The sequence below is a fragment of the Pelodiscus sinensis genome, chromosome 6, assembly GCF_049634645.1.
Source record: "Pelodiscus sinensis isolate JC-2024 chromosome 6, ASM4963464v1, whole genome shotgun sequence".
Classification (NCBI taxonomy): Eukaryota; Metazoa; Chordata; order Testudines; family Trionychidae; genus Pelodiscus; species Pelodiscus sinensis.
Window position 1 is genome coordinate 52,669,064 of NC_134716.1, and position 23,181 is coordinate 52,692,244.

Genomic DNA, 23,181 nt, shown 5'->3' on the forward strand with positions numbered 1-23,181 from the left:
TCCATTTTTATATTAATTGTAGACAAATATGTTGGGAATTAAACAATCCAAAAACCTGAATCTGATGTCCAAAAGATGCTGTTTTGTCCTCAGTATGTTGGAGAGCAATCAGTTCAACTGGTTTGGCCTATTAGGTTAGTGGAAGTAAATTGACAGGGGAATGGAGAATAAAAGTTCTGAGTACAATCTTGGTCTTTCATTTCCCTGGCCTGCAGGAGTTTAGTATATAAGGGTATGTCTACACTAACACCCTAGTTCGAACTAAGGTGGTTAATGTAGGCAACCGGAGTCGCAAATGAAGCCCGGGATTTGAATTTCCTGGGCTTCATTTGCATATCGCCGGGCGCCGCCATTTTTAAACGTCCGCTAGTTCGGACTCCGTGCCCGCGGCTACACGCGGCACGAACTAGGTAGTTCGGATTAGGAAGTGTGTACCGGTAGTTCGGAATAGGATGAAGCCCGGGAAATTCAAATCCTGGGCTTCATTTGCAACTCCGGTTGCCTACATTAACCACCCTAGTTCGAACTAGGGTGGTAGTGTAGACATACCCTAATAGACTCGAGTTTAATCTAGAATATGCCCTCAGAGTGGGTTCAGACACTATATGGCTACGTCTAGACAACAGAGGGATGTAAATGAAGCACTTCAAAAGTGCAAATGAAGCCTCACTTCATTTGTATAATCACATAATAGCGCTCTTTTGAAAAAGCACTATTTCAAAATTGAAACCAGTCTAGATGCGAGGCTTACAGGATCTTTCGAAAAAGTGCCTCTTTTATGAAAGAATCGCGTCTAGACTGAGGTTTCAATTTCGAAATAGTGCTTTTTCGAAAGAGTGCCATTATGTGATTATGCAAATGAAGCATGGGATATTTAAATCCCGGCTTCATTTGCACTTTCGAAGTGCTTCATTTACATTCCTCTGCCAACAGAGGGATGTAGTCTAGACATACCCTATATAAGCAATTGATGGGGAGCAGGTTTAAAACTAATAAAAGAAAGTTCTTCTTCACACAGCGTGTAGTCAACCTGTGGAACCCCTTGCCAGAGGAGGCTGTGAAGGCTAGGACTATAACAGAGTTTAAAGAGAAGCTAGATAATTTCATGGAGGTTAAGTCCATAAAAGGCTATTAGCCAGGGGATAAAATGGAGTCCTTGGCCTGTTTGTCAGAGGCTGGAGAGGGATGGAAGGAGACAAATCGCTTGATCATTGTCTTCGGTCCACCCGGTGCTGGCCACTGTCAGTAGATAGGATACTGGGCTAGACGGACCTTTGGTCTGACCCAGTTCGGCCGTTTTTATGTTCTAAGCTATATACACAATGTAACCTTCCTTCACACTTCAATGTAACTTCTGTGTATAGAGTATCTGTTAAGGTTTTAAAAAGCCCTGTGTTCTTTAAGCTTCAGCTAGACTCCTAATGTTGTTTTACTCCAGGTTCTTGTATGTGAGTATATATGAGTACATCCTCAATAGCTATTATGCTCATACTAATTTTTGGCAAACAGAGATCTTATTTGTTTAATATTTATTTGGTGTACATGCAGCAGAGCTCCTACCAAGCCAATGGTTTAGTGAATGAATGTGTACTCTATTTTTTACTGGTCTTATGCTATTTTATACTAGTATTATTGGGTCAAACATACTTTTGCATGTATCTTTAAAGGTTAATGATGACCTGGTTTGGTTCTAGTTGAATACCTGTCATCACTTGAAAGCTAAAACCACACTAATAGGGAAGAAAAAATTCCTTTTCTCAACACAGCGGAGTAGGAATGTTTAGCAAATTATTGAAAAGATAAATATTTTGCTCAACAATAGGGACTGCCCCTCCTGAATAGTCATATCCATGGCACTATTTTTCATCTGAGAAATTTCATAGAAATATGAAACATAATAATAAATATGAACTAATTCTGATTTCTAGCACTGCACAATAAGTCTCTGTGCACCAATAGACAGGGGTTTTTTTTGTTGTTGTTTTTTTTCCCCAAATGAGCCTTCCCGTTCTTTCTGGTTTAATCCAGACATAACTAGTAAATAATTATTTGATACCATCTTTTGTAAGATTATGATTACACCTTGCTCCTGAGAGTGCCCCTATTTTTCATTTTCATACCACTTAGTGTTAATTGTACACCAAGAGGCAGCATGACATTAACAGTGAGAATCAAGAAGATTTTTAGCTATATTTTCATTTGTTTTTCTGGATGGGTTTGTCTGTGTGCCAGAAACTGGAATTATGGAGGAGTGAAACTGATATGTGGCCTTTCACGTTCACTTATATAAACACAACAAGGCCATCAAGATTGTCTAGTTACAAGTAAGGTTCAAACGTATGTCCTTCTCCAGCATCTGACCATCTTATCCCATGAGATACAAGAGAATGTCTTCCAAAGTAGTAACTTAAATCCCACAAAAGAATAAGCAATATTTTAGTGGCAGTGGCAGATTTAGGGCAGGGCGAGCGGGGCGGCTGCCCCGGGCCCCGTGCTTCCCGAGGCCCCGCGCATGCGTCATGGCACCATGGCGCCTGAGCAGTGTCAAAGGGGGGGCCCCGTGAAATATTGCTGCCCGGGGCCCCGCGGCGCTGCCCTGGGCCCTGCGGCACTCTCATCTGCCCCTGTTTAGTGGTATAAGTGAATATTTTGTGATTACTCATATAGATGCTAGGAAGTAGGTATTCATATCTAGTTTATTGAATCTAGGTTTTTATACCTTGCTCATTGCCATAGTATTTGAATGCCTATTAGTGGCCTCCTGAATCCCACTAAAATTATTTGGCTTTGGACCCAATCCAAGCTAAACATTCATACACTTGAATTAGATACCACTTAGCTATAAATAGGACAGCACATAAAAAGCTCTTCCTTTATATTAAAAGGGCATTGTGGAATGTTTAAAAACCAGAATTTTCACTTTCCTTAAAGCTGTTATAAGCCAAAAGATCCAATGCCTTTTTTTTCTGAGCGATGTTTAAAGAGGGTTAAGAGTTACTGTGTAAGTCCTATAAAAAGGCATTGTAAAATTGTCCATCCCTGCCCCCCCTCCATGCTGCTTTATTTAACTACCAGGTGTTATTTCTGGAGCTGGGCTAACATCTGGTCTACACCTTCATCTGTAATAAAAGAAAACCCTCTTATGGCTTCATTGGGAGCTGTGCCTGCATAATGGCTTTGGGATAGGCCTGTCATCAGTGATACCTGAGTACCAAAGGTATAGTAAGCCAGAGGGGCTATTTTGATTTCAAATACCATTGGAAACAGTCTGGGATAAAATCTGGCCAAATCCTGCATGGTTTTAATGGAACTACTCAGAACAAATATACTTAAACCACCACAAAGAAATGAATCCTGAGTTCTATGTTGGTTCTTGAGGGTGTGTCTAGACTACAGGGTTATGTCGACAAAAGTGGACTTTTGTTCACAAAACTATACCTGCGTCTACGCTATTGCTGAGTTCTGTCGACAGTAAGTCGACAAAACGCAGCAGTTTTGTCAATACAGTAAGTCCCCGGGTTATGTCAATCTGACGTAAGTCGGATCCCTAGTTACGAATGGGGGGGTGGGGCGCAGCTAGTGAGGGGTGCCTCCCCCACTGTTGCTGCCTCTGGTGGCGTGGGGGGCGCTTCCCCCCAGCAGACCAGGGAGACGTGGAGCGGCTTTTCTCGCCACGGAGGACGCGGGCGGCGGGACTGCCGAGACGCGCCGCGGTCCCGCCGCCTGCGTCCTCCGTGGCGAGAAAAGCTGCTCCGCGTCTCCCTGGTCTGCTGGGGGTGGGGCACAGCTAGTGCGCCCCCCCCCCCCAGCAGACCAGGCTTTTCTTGCCAACGCCTAGGGTAGAGCAGCTGGGGTGCTGCCGGGTTGGTCCCACCGCACTAAGGGTCGGCGCTACCAGACCAACCCTGCAGCACTCCAGCTGCTCTGCCCAAGGCGTGTCCGATTCAGCTGCTGCTGGTCAGTTTCAACAGTGGCTGAATCTGGACGCCTGGGACAGAGCAGCTGGGATGCTGCCGGGTTGGTCCCCAACCTAGCAGCACCCCAGCTGCTCTACCCCAGGTGTCCCCAAGTCAGCTGCTGCTGAAACTGATCAGCGGCTGATTCCAGGAAGCCCGGGGCAAAGCAGCTCTGCCTCGGGCTTCCTGTAGTCAGCCGCTGGTCAGTTTCAGCAGCGGCTGAATCGGGGACACTTGGGGTACAATATGTACCAGTTCTGACTTACGTACAAATTCAACTTAAGAACAAACCTACAGTCCCTATCTTGTACGTAACCCGGGGACTGCCTGTAGCGGTAAACCTCATTCTGCAAAGAATAACACCTTTGTTGACAGAGTTCTGTTGACAAAAGGTAGGTGTGGATGCAGGGAAGAATTTGTCGACAATAAAGGCCTCGAGGAAGAAGTCCTGGTGGACACTCCTGCCATAGCTTTCAACTCTATTGTTCCTGCCTGTAGCCATCTTTAAAAGGCACAGGTACCCATGATTAGTATTCTGGCAGCAAGCCAGCTCCAGCCAGGACCCTGAGACTGCACTGCTCTTTCCAGTCAGGCAACTCGGAGCCATATCCCAGGGACAAGCCCCCCAAGGATCCCCTGGTCCTTCCAGAGATACATCCCCATAGGAAGCCAGGGACTCCAGATGCCAGGCACCCTCCTGGTCTGGACCGGAGATAAAAGCCCTCTTGGAGCTCTGGTCTGAGGAGGAGGCTCTTCAGTCTCCACAGTCCAGGCAGAGGAACGCAGACATCTACGCCAGAATGGCTAATGGTGTGGCAAGGAAAGGCCACCACCCCTGCACCTTAGCCCAGGTCAGAGCCAAGGTCAAGGAACTGTGGCAGGGGTACATCGGCCCATGAGCACAGCTCCCACTCCAGGGAAATGGCACACTACTGTGCCTACTATGAGGACCTGGACTGGATCCTGGGGGAAGGGGAACCCCTGCCTCCCGAGAGGGTTGTGGAGTCTGGCTTGGAGACCCCTGTGCAGCAGTAGCCTCAACTCCAGGGTGAGTCCCCAGCAGATGACCAGGAGCTTCAAGAGGAGGAGGAGGAAGACACCCACACTCAGGAAGCCTCCCAGACAACTTCGGACACCAGGGAGGGAACATCAGGTAAGTGCTGTCAGGGTCCAACACACACAGGGCAGGCAGGAGCAAAGTGTATGGTGCAGTGCTGATCACAGCCTGAGGCAGAGGGGCACACATGGCCAACCCCAGGGAGGGCTGTCCTACCCCTGCACTTGCATGTCTGTGAGGCACCACCTGCTCCTGCAGGCAGTGATGCCAGGTGCAGGCATGGGTTGGGGATGCTGGGATTGCCACGCAGCTTCAGGCCTCTCAGTAACCTGCAGGAAACCCAACTGTGGCCTGACACTTGTCTGAGCTGCTTGGCCATGGGGTGGAAGGGTGGGGGATGGTGGCCTGCACACCTTTTGGGCTCCAGGGAGGCAGTGGCTGCTGGCCAGGCCACACCATGCCTTCCTGAGACCCACATAAGCATCCTCTGACTCAAGGACAGGCACTGACTGCTGAGAAGGAGGGCATGACCTTTCAGGGAAAGTGTGGGCATGCATGACTGATGACTTTTCCCTCTTGTCCTTCACAGCCAGACCAGGAGAGGGGCACCACACCTGCCCCACCACCCAAACAACTGCAGGGAACCCATTGGCACTGGCGCATGTATTTGGACCTGGTGTGCCAGCACATCTCGGTCCTGCAAGGGATGCAGGATGCAATGAACCAGAGGATGGAGGCAGAGGTGCTTGTTAGACAAATTTGTCCAGCAATGCACTGAGATTTGCACTGCTATCCAGGAGGTCATGGCCTTCTCCGGTCCTGTGCCTGGTCCTGCTCCTCCTGCTGAGCCTGCTCCCCCCTCAGCCCCTGCCATCCCAGACCCAGGTACAGCCCTACCTTCTGCCCAGCCCCCTACTATCCAGCCCGTATGCGTGGCCATGTGCCAGAAGGCCTCCACAGCCAAAGAGCTAGGGGCTCTTCATCAAGGCAGCACCCTCAGCCCTGAACCTCCCTCTCCCCTTCCAGGTTGACATTCCCCCTTCCCATCGGTGAGAGTTTACAAACACTTTATTTTTTTTTGAACAAAAGAGTATTTTAGTTTTTCAAAAAACCAACAATGAAATAAACTGTAAACATTTTTTCACCAACACCTGTCTCTGTTCTCAGTGTGTGATGAATGAGTACAATGTGTGAATGTAGGCCTGGAGGGGTTTTGGGGAGGAAGGCACCGGGGGTATGGGGCAATCCCACATTTGGAAGGCCCTAGGGAAAATCATCAGTCTCCTTGGGAGAATTGTTCTGTCAGGGCGTCTCAAATGTGCAATCTCAGCTGGTGGGTTTGCTGGATGGCAGCTGTCCGGGGCTGCTCAAAGTGCCTCACCTCCACATCAGCTCCTGTCCCCCATGCAGGGAGGAAGGCCTCCCCTTTCCTCTCCACTAGGTTGTGTAGCACATAACATACTGCAACCACATCGGGGATGTTGTGTTCCCCCATGTCCAGCTGAGTGAGCAGGCATCTAAATCTTCCTTTCAGATGGCCAAAGGTGCACTCCATCTGGAAGTGAGCCTGATTCAGCTGGGAGTAAAGCCGTTCCCTGCTCATATCCAGGAGGCTGGTGTAGGGCTTCATGAGCCAGGGCATAAGGGGGTAGGCCGCGTTGGCCACGATGCATAGTTCCTCTCCTGAAAGAATGGCCCAGCCTGCGGTACAGATAGGAGTTCCGGAATATGTGGACATCATGTGCCCGGCCTGACCACCCGACACAAATGTCTGTGAATTAGCCCTGGTGGTCAACCATGGAAAAGTAGCCCTTTCTATTAATATACTGTGCTGCTCGAAGGGGTGGTGTGCCGATCGGGATGAGAGTCCCGTTGAGTGCTCCACTGCAGTTTGGGAAACTCAGCCCCGCAAATCTGGCCAAGATGGTACCCAGGTATCTGAGGCAGACAGTCCTGTGAAGCAGCTTCAAATTGATGGCCATCACCACCTGCAGAAAGGGACAAATACAAACACGCATAATAGGACATTAGAGGAGTTGCGTGAGCTGAGGAGAGGTGGTCTCCACCCCTCCCCTCCCAGACCTCGAGAGCCCCTCCCCTCAGGCAACCCCTCCATGCCCCCCGTACCACTGCAGCGTGAGGCCAGGCAGGCTTCTACGCCTCCCATCTCATCCCTCATTCCCTGTACCCGGCCCTAATTGTCCCCCTTATCTGCTCACCCCAACTCCCATGGACTGTCTCCTGAGAGTGACTTACCTCCATCAAGACAGCCCCGACAGTAGACCTCCCCACGCTAAACTGATGTCCCACGGAGTAGGAGCTGTCGGGGGGTGGCCAACTTCCACAGAGCAATAGCAAAGTGCTTCTCCAGGAGGATGGCGGCCCGCAAGTGGGTGTCCTGGCGTTGCAGGGCAGGGGCAAGCCAGGCACAGAGCTCCTGGAACGTGGACTTCTGCATCCAGAAGTTTCAGAGCCACTGGTAGTCGTCCCACTCTGCATAACAAGCTGGTCCCACCAGTTAGAACTGATGTCCAGCCTCCAAACTCTCCTCTCCAGGAATAAGTTTGGGGGCAAGGGCAGTAGGGCTGCAGTCTGAGTGAGGGGCTCAAAGCTGGGCTCTGAATCCAGCTCTGCTGCAAACATCATGATGGTCTCATGAAGATGCAGCAGAACTTCCATCATCACAGCACGGGGCCATCGCCTGCCCAGGGGCAGCTCAGGCTCCATGGCCAAAAACACAGTGCAAATCAAAAGACCAAACCCGAAAATAAACTGCTGTGGTGTCCAAGGAAGCAGGGCAACCAGAGCAAAAACTGCAGCAGCTTTGCTTTCCCTCTGGGAGGTAGACAAGCCAAAAGCAGGAGCAGAGCTACAGCTATCCAGGAGGATCCCTTTAAGCACGTGTCCCTACAAAGAGCATGCAGCAGCGCCTGGAATTTAAGGCTGCCCCTGTGACCTGCCAGAAGCCTTCTTTTGTTGACAGAGCATCCAGCAGTCTGGACACTCTTTTTCAACAAAGTGGATTGCTTTTTCAATCTGTGTACTGCAGTCGAGACGCTCTTTCTCGACAGAGGCTTTGTTGACAGTATCTGTCAACAAAAGCCTGTAGTCTAGACGTACCCTGAGAGTTGGGGAGTAACATGACAGATTTTCATCTACTGCTTTACAATGGGGTTGACAATTCCCTCCATTTAAGTTCCTTTTCCTTACCTCATACCACATCAAAGCGTTGTTCTTCAAAAATGCTGTTGTCCTTTGTCCTCTAAGCAGTTGATACATTTGGTGCACAGTGTCTCATTCCCTCCGGGAGTATTTGTAAGGTCACTTTTACAATGCTACAACTATCTTCTAATGGTCTGGAAGAGCCCAAGGATAGCTTGTCCATTCTGTGGCTCCATGGCTTGTTGAGTAGGGAAGTTTTTGCACCAGATGATTAATTCCCTCGTGGCTACAAGCATTGCTTCTCACTTTATTCTCTGTTTCATCCGCATAGAATAAAAACATTTTAAATTCAATAGAGGTATCCTTATTTGCTTTAAAAATGACACACACATAATTTGTTAGAAGCCTTAGTATGTCAACACTTGATTTCATTATGTGAAATATTCATTAGAGAAACTTATAACATCTCTATATTTTCTTTCAGGGCATTGAATCTTTAGTGAAAGGGCTCAATCTTAAATTTTTAAATAAGGTGACTTTCTTAATGGTGCCTTCTTTATTCTGCTGTTTTTGAATTACAAATGAAAAGAAAATGAATTACAAATGACACTAAAATGGCAAAACAGAAAAAGAGACTGTCTGGATGTATTTTAAAGCTAACTGTGCACACACGTTGTTATTGAGTAGTGACAAAACAAAATGGATTACACAGAAGTTTCAGTAAGATATTCTGCCAAATTAAATGGGCTGTTATATTGTAAGTTGATGTTAATTTAAACCTCATTTATATTAATGTAAAGCAAATCGCCGAAGCAGAAGTGAAAATGGAACAACATCTATTAGCAAATTCAACCTAATACTCTGGCAGTGTTATAGACATATCATTAATTATACTGCAGTAGTCACAGCACTAAATCACTTAGTGTAAATCTTTTTCTAAATGCTGACCTTAATTTTGGCTACTATCAAAAGAATACTTCATCTAAAAGACCTATCAAAATATTGATTTGAAACGCCTTGTATAATCAAGGTATCCTCAATTATATTGTCTAGTGAAATGGAATGGTTTGCGTCATATTTTGTCATCTCTGGATAATTATTCTTACAAGAACAAAAAATTAAGCTTCAGATCAGTTTTCTGTTGGCTAAGACAAGACCCATATTGAGTAATTGCCTGTTTTATTAACAATTTATTTTTTCCTTTGGATCAGTGTAAAGCAAATTCTGATGCCATGCACATTGGATCACAATTGATAAGGAATTTATGATGCTAATCATAAATCCATTTTTGTTCTTTCCCTACTCAGCAGAAGCCCTGCAAAGTAAAGCACTATTTGTAATATATTTCATGCATGTGAAGTGAAGGTATAGTGTAGTGTTTTATTGTTCAGTCTGGTATGAGCTGATTTTTCTGGCTGGTATTGACTGTTTCTGCGTCATCTATCACTCTGTGGGGGGGATGAGAGGACTTGCTACTTTTGATAAACTGTTAGTCATGAACTTGTAGGTGTTACTGATATTTGTACCACATGTGGTATTAATGTAATATACATACTGATGCAATCTATGGAATGCAAAATATGGAGTGTAAATAAGGATACTTTAAAATAAGCACAGGCCTGCATTAATATGAAGACCGAGGGTGATTTAGGGGGCACAGCACTGAGCTGGGAGCCAAGACTAGCTGAATGAACTAAATCACTTGATCAGTTTTCCCGCATACCTTTTTTCTGTCTTGTTTGTAAGTTCTACAGAGCAAGGATAGCTTCTCACAATAGGTTTGTACAGCACCTAATTCAAGGGAGCCAGAATTTCAAGTAGGGCCTCTAAGTAAGTGTTGTTGTAATAAAATAATTGTATAAAGATGAATGCAAAAACGACGTGAATGTCTTAATGAGGGTATGCAGTTAAAAAACAAAATGAAAAATTGAGGATCCAAAAGTAATATTAAACTGGCTGTGCAGTTTTTGCCCTGTATATTTTAAGTCAGGGTGGGGAACCAGCAGGCCAGGCCACAGTTCCCATTGGCCAGGAATGTTGAACCACGTCAACTGGGAGTTGCGGGGCTCTATGCCTGAGGACACTCAGTAAACAAGCCATCTTGCAGCTTGCCAGCAGCTAATCCTGATGAAGCGCATGTAGCCGGTGGGCCGGAGGTTCCTCACCCCCTGTATTAAGTACAGGGCCGGACAGAGGCATGGGTGAGCCGGGCAGCTTCCCAGGGCACCAACTGATGGGGGGCGCCTGATGGCAGCTGTAAGGGGTGCGCGGCATCCCTTACAGTTGCCATCAGGAGCCGTGTACCCGGCTCCCGCAGTACCGGCCTGCCCGCATCCCCGTGGCGCCAGCCAACAGCACCCTTCCCTCCATGGCTGCGGGGCCCTGCACTGCCTGGTGCGCGCACGCCAGCAGTGCTGGCCGGGCCAGGCTGAGCAGCGCATGCACCGCGCACCCCAGGGGCGGGCCCGTGCCTCACGGGCAGGCCCACACATGTGCCCTGCATCCGGGGATGGCGTCACGCATCCGGTCCCAGGGCACCAAAAGGACTTGGGCCGGCCCTGATTAAGTATATGAATTATTCAGCATACGGCCAATAGTGCTAATTGCTATCTTACTCAAGTGAGAGTAATGAAAGGATGTGGTTTGCAGTTAGACATACATTATGGTTCATATTTAATGTTACATAGATGCATTAAATCATAGACTGGTAGTGTTTGAAGAACAGAAGCGCCCATTACATCATCTTGGCTAACCTGCTGTACAGCACAGAGCACTACATTTTATTAAGTTACCTCTGGATTGAACCCAAGTTCCTCTGGATTGAGTTAGACTAGGACGTAATTTATATTTGGCTAAAACATGTTTTCCAAATACAGTAAAACTCCAATAGTCCGGCATCAAAATGGCAAGATCCTAGTGAGTGAGCTTTGGCAAAAAACGAGTCACAAGGCAGCAGTGGCAGCAGTTGAACCAAGAGAAACTGGATGCCAGTCTGCCACTGGCATTGTGTGACGCTGGACAGTGCTTGTGCTACAATAAAAAGAGTTAAAAATACTTTATATACAGTATATACCGTGTGCGTGTGTGTGTGTGTGTGTGTGTGTGTGTGTGTGTGTGTGTATATATATATGAAAACAATTTTATAGTACCTCCTGACAGTCCAGCATATCCAATAATCTGGCACCACCTAGGTCCCAAAGGTTCTGGATTATCGTAAATCTACTGTACAATGCTGCAGCTGGATACTTGGTTTATAGATATTCCCCATTTTTGGTGAGCTTTTTTTTGTTCTGTGTTTAACTGGGAGCCATAATATTGCATCCCCAGAGAGACAGATCAGCTGTGTTAGTTTTGTTTCTGATGAAGAGAGATTTTCCTGTGCGTAATCATGTGAGTGTAACCATGGTTTTGTTTGACTCTCATCAGTGGTGCAGTGTTTTTTGTTTTGTTTTTTTAAAGTGGATAAACTAATTAAAATATAAATCTATATGCCCCAAATGTGAAGTGGGTAGAATCCATTTCTATGTATTTACCTTTATCTACACTATTAATTCTCATCTGGTTCCAGTCTCTAGATGGTGTCTGTGTGTATCAGGAAAGTGGGGACTTCTAGGGAGTTCTCATTATGTTACTGATGCCATGGCAGGGGCGAGGTAGAACCAAAAATTGATGAGCTCACTTCCTGAATCCATCTTAGGGAGAAGCCAGTTTAGGGGAACCAAGAATAAAGGCACACAGTGCCAGCTGCAACATCACCAGGCCTCATTTAACCAGTATGGTCACTGTTGTTACCACCCCACAGCACGTGTATGAATTAATTGCAGACAAAGCAATATTGATCCTGCCCAGGCTGCTGAATCTGTAGTAGTAGCAACTTAAGCTGAAATGAACTGTTCATGACATTGAGGGAAATGTAAGACTGATGGAGGGATAAATATAAGTGGCAGGCTGCAACCTTTTGAACTTTGAACTCCATATTTTCTGCGTCCCCCTTTTCACATACCAGACATTGAACTGAGTCTAGTACAGAATTAAAGGGTTCACACTCTATATAAAACAAACTTTTTGGAGTAGACCTTCTTCAGATTAGCCCTAGGAGTCAATTCTCTTCTGAATCCTCTTGCATATATACCTCCACCCATGAATGTACTTCAGTCTATAATTTTTTTTCTCCATAAAATATCTGCCAGTGAAATCCCAAGTTAACAGTGGGAGCTGGCTCACTTATCTTTTATCCACATTGGACACGAGCTATCAATAGTGAGAGACTAATACTGAATTCTATCCTTGCTGCCTTGTAAACTAAACCTAGCCTCCATAATGCTGCAAGGAAGATTAAAAAAAATAAAGATGGTATGGCGCCCTTGCCGTGATGGACAAAAATTACTTCCTGATCCCCTTGCTAGGCAATCAGAGAGATCAACAGCACCCTAGAATGTTAAAACGGACACCAAATAACAAAGGTCCTTGTTCTAACAAAGAGGCCACACCATCCTAGTCTTTCCCTTATCAGGGCACAGAGTGCAATCCTGCTCCTGCTCTCCCCAGCCTGGCCCAGCCCCAAAGACTCTTGTTAGGCTTCCCCTAGCTTCCCTTTATTAATAACAAATTGGCATAAGAGATCATTGCAGCCAAGAGGTTAGGTTTAAAAGTTACATTTATAAGGCTGATGAGAGCATTCAAGTTACATTACACTGGATATATATATATATATATATATATATATATATATATATATATATATATATAAATAGAGAGAGAGAGAGAGAGAGAGAGAGAGAGAATAAACTTCAGTTCAAGGCATGGGCTAATTATTTACTGGTGAGATTTAGGAAGAAACTTCTACTATGAGCAATTACTTCATAATACTGTGGTATGGAGTTTCTGGCTCCTTTCTTTGAGGGAACTGGCTATGGTCAAAGACAAATTACTACACTAGATGGACCAATGGTTTGATGTAGGAGGGCAATTCTTACATTCTTCTGAATACATAAATAAAAAATAAGCTAAGGTTGCAAATGATCTGTGAACAGAAGAGAGAGGTTAAAGTTGCAATACCGTTCATAATGACTAATTCAAGCTCTAGCAAGCATGTAAATTGTTATATAATGTGAAAAGAAATAATAAGCCAAAGCAAGTTTTACATAAAGAAGCATAGATGTCCTTTGAATTCAAGGATAAGAGATGGACATTATCTGCACTTGTTTCATGTGATAAGAAAAGGAGTTTGTGAAACCTTCCATTTTAGCTTGAATAAATTGCTGCTGAGTCCTGACATTGATTTCTACATTCTTGGTCACAGAGAGCAGACATGATTTAGTGTTGTTATTTAGCCAAAAGGCTTTTTCTATGCCTCCACTGCCTCCTGCACTATACTCATTTATCTGCTTTCTGAACGCTCTTGCATTTCTGTGCTTAATTCTCTGATGGTAACAAATGGTTTAAACTTGTTAAGCACAAATGTGGCATTGAGGCCATTGTGTTTAGTTATTTACACTTTACTGCTGGAGCTGACAATATGTAGTCTTCCTCGAACTCTACACCTACCTCAAATTACTATATTATGTTTATCTGCATACAAATATTTTTGTAACATTGCATATTATATTTTAGAAAAAAACTTGTTAATTCAAAATCACTTTGTAGACTTTAAACTCCTTATTATATTCCAATCTTAATTTTCGTTGTTGTAGCAACCATTTTATGCAGATCTTGGAGAACTTTCTGCCTTTGTTGAGCATCAAGCAGTAATATTTTAGGCATGTAAAATGTGTCATCTTGACCCCTAGAAATGGTTAATCTGATTTAGATTATTTTAAATTTGTTTAATAAACAACATAGAACAAAGTGCAATCTGGTATCTATGAATTTTAATATATCTATAATGAAACTTTCAGAAAAGTCATCTGCAGAGTTAATTGAATGAAAATTAAGAACTCAACAAGACTAGGGGGCAGAAAGTATCAGGGAAAATATTCTAGGATAGAGGTACCAGGGTTGACATGCTTTTGGTGAGGATCAACATGGAACAGCAAGTCTAAATGTACTATAGTTATGATGGAAGGGAAAGGTTTCACATACTGTAACAAATAGGGATGTTTCAAGTAAATATTATAGGTGAAGATTTCAGCCCAACAATTTGGCATTGATTTCTTTCAGGCAAGTTGGAAAAGATCTGTGTACTGAGTATGAACTGTCTACAGCACAATAAGGGTTAATCCCAATTCTCAGGACTGTTTTGTTCCAGAAATTCTCACTGCTCCATTACTATATTTTCACAGCCACAGTCTAAGAGCTTTAGTTTATTTGCATCAATTTAAATATATTTTACTCCTTGTAACTTTTCATGACACTTGTACCTTGTACAAACTAGATTTGCTTTTGGCTTAATTTACGCTTTGTACTTATCAAAATAAATTATCAGCATTGTAAAAGAGTCATAACCATGTTTCTGTTTTTCTACCACAGTAGTTGCCAACCTAATAACAAAAATACACTATCTCTACAAAGTGTCTGAATATTTCCCCCTAATTCTAAGATGTTGTCAGGTTTAGGAGTAGCTGTACTAAGGAAATCAGTAATATGAATATATTGAATGTGGAAATTGATTCTATTTCCGTCTTCAGGTAAAGTTGTGTCTCTTCTTTTAATCAAACAAGTACAAAACAATTGTCTGGCTATACCAAAAGGAGGACAAGAGACATTTGATATGGGTTTAATCAGGCCTCAGCTTTATTAGATATCTGGGACTATCCAGCAGATAAGCACATGTACACTTCACATTTGTTCAGTTACCACTTGGAGAGGGGCTTCTGCCAGCCCTCTTTTTTTCATCCAGGTTCCCCAGCCAATCCACTGCTAGGATTTACCATCCAGCTCCCCACCCAGATGAGGATTAAGGTTAAGAGTTAAAATCTAAACCAGTACTGATAATGTGCAAACTGTGATTTCCCTCCTTCCTCCCCTCCCCCCGAATTTGGTCAGATTTTCATGTCTTTTTGGAGAGATGGCAAAAAATGCATATCCCTGACACAAAGGCCACTTCCGAAGAAACGTAAAGTTCTTGCTCCAAAATTTGGGATGCACTCGATATGTTCTCACTCAATCTGGGAATAATTCAGGGAAGTCCTTTGTGGTGTTCATGAGGTCTGACTAGATGATTGCAGTAGTCCCTTCCAACCTTATAATCTTTCCATTTAGAGCTTTACAAAGAAAAAATGGACAGAGCTTTTAACAAGGGCAAAACAATAACTTTTTCTCTAGCTGACCTCTTGACCAGATGAGCTCTGGTAACTGAAATCCTCCCATCCCTTCCTGTCCCCAAAAAATCAGCTTCAAGCAGACAATGGCATGGAAAATTCAAGTACAATGTTAAATTTAACAAAAATCTAAACAAATGGGACATGCCAAGAAATTTTAATTATGGATGATGCTATCAGTCCTGTCTACAATGCTCACTTTGTCAGATGGGTAGGGCCTTACCAAAATGGACCATTTGGTAAATTTCATGGGCATAGAATTTTTTTAAACCTTAAATGTCTCGGTTTCAGGTATTTTAAATCTGAAATTTCACAGTGTTGTAACCATGAGGATCCCAAATGATGGTTGTGGGAGACGGGGAGTTGTAGAGTTATTGTAAGAGATTGCAGGATTCTCATCTTTACTTCTGCTTTACTGTTGGCATCAATGCTGTCTTCTGAGCTGGACTCCCAGACAGCAACCATGAAGCTTTCTGCAGTACAGGGAGGTTCCCGGGGGTAGGTCTGACCTAGCTATTGGAGCAGCCCTTGCAAGGGAATAGGAAGCCCCATCCCTCTGCAACCTGGTCAGGACTAGCAGGCAGATAGGAGCACCGAGATAGACAGCTTAGGTCAGCACTTGGGGGTAAAAGGTGTCTCAACTTGGCTGCATGTGGGGGCAGGGGTGGCAAGCACAATGAAGTCAAGATAGAAGTAAAGGTGGAAATATACATCTTCCCTGCAGTAGCCAGATTCCACAGAGGAGACTAGATTTCATGATCTGTGATGTGTTTTTCACAGCCGTGAATTTGGCAGCGTTTTATGGATCGGACAATCAGTCAGGTTCCACAACATCCTGTAAATCCACCAAACAGTTCTATGTAGACAGGCCCAAAGTCCCCTCTCTTACTCTGTAACACAGAGATACCGCACACTCTACCAGGTACAGAAATTATCTACCTTACACAACAGAGCATTCCACTGATGGGAGAAACCCCAGGCCACAAGGCAGTATCTCTTCATGTCTTGCTTCATCAGTTACCAGAGTGGGCATTTCCATCTATTCTTTCTGAATGGAAAAATGAGGCTCACTGGCACAAAGGGAAAGAGTGTTTCAGGATAAATCCAAATAAATCGGATAAATGCAAATAAATAGCACATTTTTTTATTGTGTGCCATTGTGAAAGTGCAATAAGAGAAGAGTTGACTACAAAGCTATGTACTGTATGATATTTTCGCTATGCTATATAGATTGATGACACTGTAATGACAAGAAATGGAAATAATTGATGTCCATTCCTAAAAATGTGATACACTGGTGATGAATAGACTGACGGATTGGGAGATGCCTTTGGAATCATCACTATATAGATCAATTTAGATTGAATTCCTCTCTTGTGGTATCAGTCAATTGCAATTGTAGATCTATTGCTTACTGCTGAGGCATAAGGTAAAATAATATTTCAGAGAAATGACCTTTCTTATTTCCTTCTGTACATTTCCATTAGTCATTGAATCCTGTTAATGTGTGTATAAGTTAAGTGGCTTTGTGTAAACTAATATTACTTTGTCAGTATTTTCTAAGCAGCATGAAAGTTTGACAGCCACTGCTTTTCAAATCAAAGAGTAGTATTTATTATTCAGCACACAAACTGGTAGGGGCAAGAATATGTAGCTTTCAAATTCCATGCTGATTTCAGATGTGATCCGGGTTTCTTTTTAGTTGCTAACATCAAATGCCAGTTTTACATGAGACATACTGAAGATTCAATACTTGTCTCCTAGTAGAAATCTGAAATTGGATGAGGAAAGTAATAGCATCATGTGATTTCCTTTTTTCATTTAGAACACATTTTCTAAAAAGATATTTCACATATTCTTGACTTCAAATGAAATATTCAGTTTCTCCAAACTCTATTACTAAATTAAAGAATATAAAGAATAATTAGGGTCTTCTGTTTCATTAACTAAGGTCACCACATAGGTGCTGGATGTTCAAGATTTTCTGCACTGGCTTGCCACTGATTTAGTTGATGCTGACTTTAAAAGACTGCACTGTAAAGGATAGAATGAGTGGCAGTTCTTTTATCACACTAGCTATGTCTATGCAATTCCTTTGGTTAAAAATTGACAGTGGTACTGAGTTGTGATAGAGATTATATGAACTTGACTGGTGCATGGTACTGAAGATGGATTCTGTTGAAACGATTTAATGAAGAAAACTAGGTTGGTTAGGATTAGGAAGCAAAGTTCAAATGTCTAAATGATATAGAAATAGAAAAATACAGCATACTAACAGATACATTCTGCCTTTGCAGACTTCAGTGAGAAATGCATTAGCCTGCATAGGGGCTCGGGGCCTACACGTGTAAAAATTATGATTGGCAATTAATTTTGTACTTCTGAATAGAGCCAGTCAAATGGCTTAGAATTTTAGGTGATTTAGGATTTGTGGATAAATTTTAGGAAATAAGTGAGGGAAAAATCAGTACAGGCTGAACCTCTGTGGTCTGGGAATTTCTGGTCCAGCAATATCCATGGTCCGGAAGGACTGTGGATGTTGCTGGACCAGAGAGACCCAGCCACAGAGGTTGCCAGTGGATGGGAGCTCAGCTGGCAAGCAGTCTGGAGGGACAGTGGCCTGGGGGCAGAAAGCCTAGCCAGTGGCTGTTAGCCAGAGGGTGGGCAGAGCGCCCTGTCAGCCAAGAGTAGAGCTCCACTGACCAGAAGCTGGTAGCCCGTTCCAGCTGAGGCTGTGGAACCACCACTGGCCAGATGCAGAGAGATGTTGAAGCCAGAGGAATTGAACCACTACCGGCTGTGTGCAGGGAGCCCCACTGGCTGGAGCAGGGTGAGAGTCGGGAATGGAACCCTGTCAAAGGTTAGTGGACAGGATGGGAGCCCTGGAAATTTTCAAATAAAAGAAAATTGTCTAAATTGTCTCCTTACTTGTGTAAATTTGAGCTGCTGGTTGTTGTACTCTTTTGAAAATTGAGAACCCATAAGCATAAAAATACGTACTTTCACATACAGAAGAACGTATAGCATGTCTGTGTAACATTTATCTTTTAGTGAATAGAAACCTGAGAACCACATCTACCCTCAATTGTTATAATTTATCTTAACCATGTAGTTTGTGGAACATTTTGATTTTTAAAACAAAATTTCTAAGATTTTCATTTTTTTCATGTAACTTCAGGGGCTTCTGACTTTTCCTTTTTAAAAAGGATATGCTTTAGTAGGGTTGGCTTTACATATTTCTTTTTTCTTTTTTTTTTTTTTTGGATGTGATATGGTTCACAAATTTCTGAGAGTTGTAAGGATTCATGAAAGGCTGATTAATTGTTCAATGCACTCATTATTCTGAGAATTTTCTATGATTGACAAATTCGCATTAATCCCTATCAACTTTAGGGAAATCAAAATTAGCATTTTTTTACTGAGTTATTCAGGTAGCTCACCAAATAAATGTAATTCCACTGAAGTAAATTTAAAAACTAAACACATGCTCTTACCCCTACTTTTTAAAGAAAAGATTTGTTCTTAGGGACTGATAGAATACCAATTATATTTTGACATGCTGCTGTGAGTGACTATATGATGTACACAATTAATGGTGATTTTATCATGCCATATACTATATTACAAAAAGTACTTGTGCAAGAGTGCATCCACACTGCCATGTATTTTTGCGCAAGAGACGTGCTTTTGCGCAAGAGCATCCACACTGCCATGGATGCTCTTGCGTAAGAAAGCTCTGATGGTCCTTCACAGAATGGCCATAAGAGCACCTGTGCTTTTTCCGACAGGGGTTTCTTGCGCAAGAAATCCCTCTTGCCCATCCACACATGCCTTTTTGCACAAGAGCTCTTGCGCAAAAAGGCCTATTCCTCATAGAATAATAGAGGAATAACTCTTGCACAAAAATCCTGTCTTTTGACGATCTACTGTACCTTTTCTTGCGCAGAAATGTGTTTGTAGTGTGGATGCTCCAAGTTTTTGTGCAAAAAGGTTGTTTTTGTGTACAAACTCTGCAGTGTAGATGTGGCCTAAGTGATTTCTTACTACTTTATACTTCAGCTATGCCTTCTGTATGTGTCCCTGGATACGTCTACACTAGCCCCCTAGATCGATATAGGGAGGTTAATGAAGGCGACCGAAATTGCAAATCAAGCCCAGGATTTAAATATCCCTCACTTGATTTGCATGTTCCTGGCCGGTCGCCATCTTAGGAATTGACTAGCCCGAAGTAACTGCCCGCATCTACATGCGGCAGTGAAACGGGATTCCAATTTAAAGCTCCTAAATCGAATTATCTAGTAAACCTCATTGCAGGTGGAATACCAGCTAATTCGAGTTAGGGGTTTAAATCGGAATTCTGTTTCACTGCCATGTGTAGATTCGGGCAATTACTTTGGGCTAGTCAATTTCTAAAATGGTGACCGGCAGGAACATGCAAATCAAGCGCAGGATATTTAAATCCCGGGCTTGATTTGCAATTTCGGTCGCCTTCATTAGCCTCCCTAGATCAATCTGGGGGCTAGTGTAGACGTACCCCCTGGTTAATTTGTGACAGTTTCTCTAATGATGTATGTTTATGTTTCCTCCTCCTCCCCCAACATTTACAAATGCATCTTTGATTTCAGATTAACCCAACTCCTGCAGTTAGCTGAGAGGCTATATCTTGTAATGACACCATTGTAAACTTTTCAGAACCTTTCTTGGGATTAACCATGCTGGCATAAACTTGCTTAGCGTCGAGTCACTATTAGACCCCACTTTGTTAGCCGGCAGGAAGAGAGGGTAATGGCTTTAACCCCAAAATTGTACTATGGGAAATTCCGAAGCAACGTTGGCATTTGCCTGCAAAGGGCAGGCCTATTAATTCCACCTGGCGCTGTCTTGCTGACTTCCCTAGCTGCACAAAATAAAAACCCCTGGGAGAACCACTGCAGAGCTCCAAACTGTGCTCAAAGGAGAAGAATGATCTGTGAATTTGACCAATGCATAGTCCTAAGAGATCCAAGTCTGATTTGATGTAATGGCAACATAACTATGTCTTTTATATTGAGAGGTTGGTCTCCTCATGGCAACAGACAGCAGTAAAACAAAAATGCTGTTTTTCAGGCTTTTTGGCTGTTGAAATATTCTGTTCAATATATAATATATAATTAATTAATATAAATGCTGGTCTAGAGGCCCCACTGTGTGTTATATTCCATTGTGCTATTACTTACAACTATAAAGTAAAAGACAGTCCCTCCCTGAAGAGTTTATAATCTAAGACTTCAGTGCTGCAAAAATGTACTCACACATCATCTGAATAATTCCATATGTACAATAAGCAATTCCATCTGATGTAATGGCATCAAATTATAGCTTCAGCACAATACTACATATTAATACTGTATTTATGATCTTGAATTACAAGCTGCATAGGTCCAGGCCACCTCAGGGATTCAGTTTTTAAAGGAATGGCAACTGCATTCAAATTAAAACAAATGGAGCTCAGATATAAACTTGAGGAGACTTGGTTTAACATCTTCTCTACAATAGATCCTAGGTTCTGAAACACCAGAAAAAATGAAATGATATCAATGATATCTTATTCTACGTCTACACTGAACAGTTATTTCAGAATAAGCTATTCCGGAATAGTTACTCTGAAATAGCTTATTTTGAAATAGCATGTCTACACTGCAGGAAAGCCTCAAAATTAGTCTGAGGCAGGCTTGCCTAATATAGACATGTTATCTTGATTTAGAGCCCTGCGAAGAATAACATAGAATGGCCCTGGTGAGGGGCTATTTCGAAATAGCAGAAGTGGAGTGTCTACACACACCTGATTTTGAAATACAGGCAGTCCCCGGGTTACGTACAAGATAGGGACTGTAGGTTTGTTCTTAAGTTGAATCTGTATGTAAGTCGGAACTGGCGTCCAGATTCAGCCGCTGCTGAAACTGATCAGTTTCAACAGCGGCTGAATCTGGACGCCAGTTCTGACTTACATACAGATTCAACTTAAGAACCCCAGGCATCCCCAAGTCAGCTGCTGCTGAAACTGATCAGCGGCTGATTCCAGGAAGCCCGGGGCAGGGGCTTCCTGTAGTCAGCCACTGGTCAGTTTCAGCAGCAGCTGACTTGGGACGCCTGGGGCAGAGCAGCTGGGGTGCTGCTGGGTTGGTCCAGTAGCGCCGCCGCTCCTCGGCGCTACTGAACCAACCCAGCAGCACCCAAGCTGCTCTGCCCCAGGCGTCCTGATTCCGCCGCTGCTGAATCTGACCAGCAGTGGCTGAATCAGGACGCCTGGGGCAGAACAGCTGGGGTGCTGCCCGGTTGGTCCAGTAGCGCCCAGAGCGGCGCTACGGGACCAACCGGCAGCGCCCCAGCTGCTGTACCACAGGTGTCCGGAGCAAAGCCATGGAGCACGGGGGCAGCGGGACAGCCCAGACGCGCCGTGGCTGTCCTGCTGCCCTCGGGCTCCGCGGCTTTGCTCTGCTTTGGTCCCCGTCTCCCTGGTCTGCAGCTGTCAGCTGACCGCGCACTCCGTGGCTTGGCTCTGCTTGGCTAGGCTTTGCCCCCCCCCCCGTCCCCCTGGTCTGCAGACCAGGGGGAGGGGGGAGGCAAAGCAGAGCAAAGCAGAGCCAAGCTGCGGAGCGCGCGATCAGCTGACAGCCCAGACGGGTCTGGGCTGTCAGCTGGCCGGGCGCTCCACGGCTTGGCTCTGCTTTGCCCCCCCCGTCCCCCTGGTCTGCAGACCAGGGGGACGGGGGGGGGGGGGCAAAGCAGAGCCAAGCAGAGCCAAGCCACGGAGTGCGCGGTCAGCTGACAGCTGTCAGCTGGCCGCGTCCTCCGCGGCTTGGCTCTGCTTTGCCCCCCCCCCCATCCCCTTGGTCTGCAGACATTGGGCTTTTATATATATGATGAGGTTTACAGAAGTTGGAATAAGCCGTCCGTTATTTTGAAATTATTTCGCAATAACGAAATTGCTGCGTAGACGCTTGCATGATTATTTCAGAATAACGGTTGTATAGACAACCCCTTTGCAGTATAGACACACTGTTAAAGTCCTTTAAGACCAAATACTATGCCATCCCATTTCCCAAAGACCCTGAGCAAAAGTAAATACAGCAGTATACTTACAAATATAAGGTTACATTTAAATGAAATACAAAGCTGCTCTTATTGACAAATGTTCAAGAAATGCTTAGTTATATAGAGGACAAAAATGCAGCCAGTGTGTAATGAGAACATGTAATGGAGATTGAAATTTGCCATTAGATTTAGCCTAAAAAAGCTTTAAAGTCAACTATCTTCTTCTTAATTATCTTCTGAACCACATCAATTTACCATCTTCAAACATAAATGTATTTCCAGGTTGATCTGTTTATGAAGTTTCCTATTTTCTGGGAAATAAGCGTTTCCCTAGTGTGGGAGCACAAATGGAATAAATTTCACAGGAATCTTCTTCCTCAGCGTGATGGGGCAAAGGCAGAATTATTCCCTTTGCCTCCCTTTGAATTAGCCAGCCAAGGGAAGAGTTCTCTGCACCCCCTTAGGGGACAAGGTGGTACAGTGTCTATATTCCATGGAGATACTTTTGGGATAGTTCAACTTATCAGGAATACGGGTCTACTGTGCTTAAAGGTTAAGTAAAAATACATTCCTGTGGCATCCAATCCCATCGTGGCACATTTTAGTACTGGATGCTTAAATTATAGTGTGTCTGCAAGTACAGCAGTATTCCTATGGCACTGCAGCACTGTAA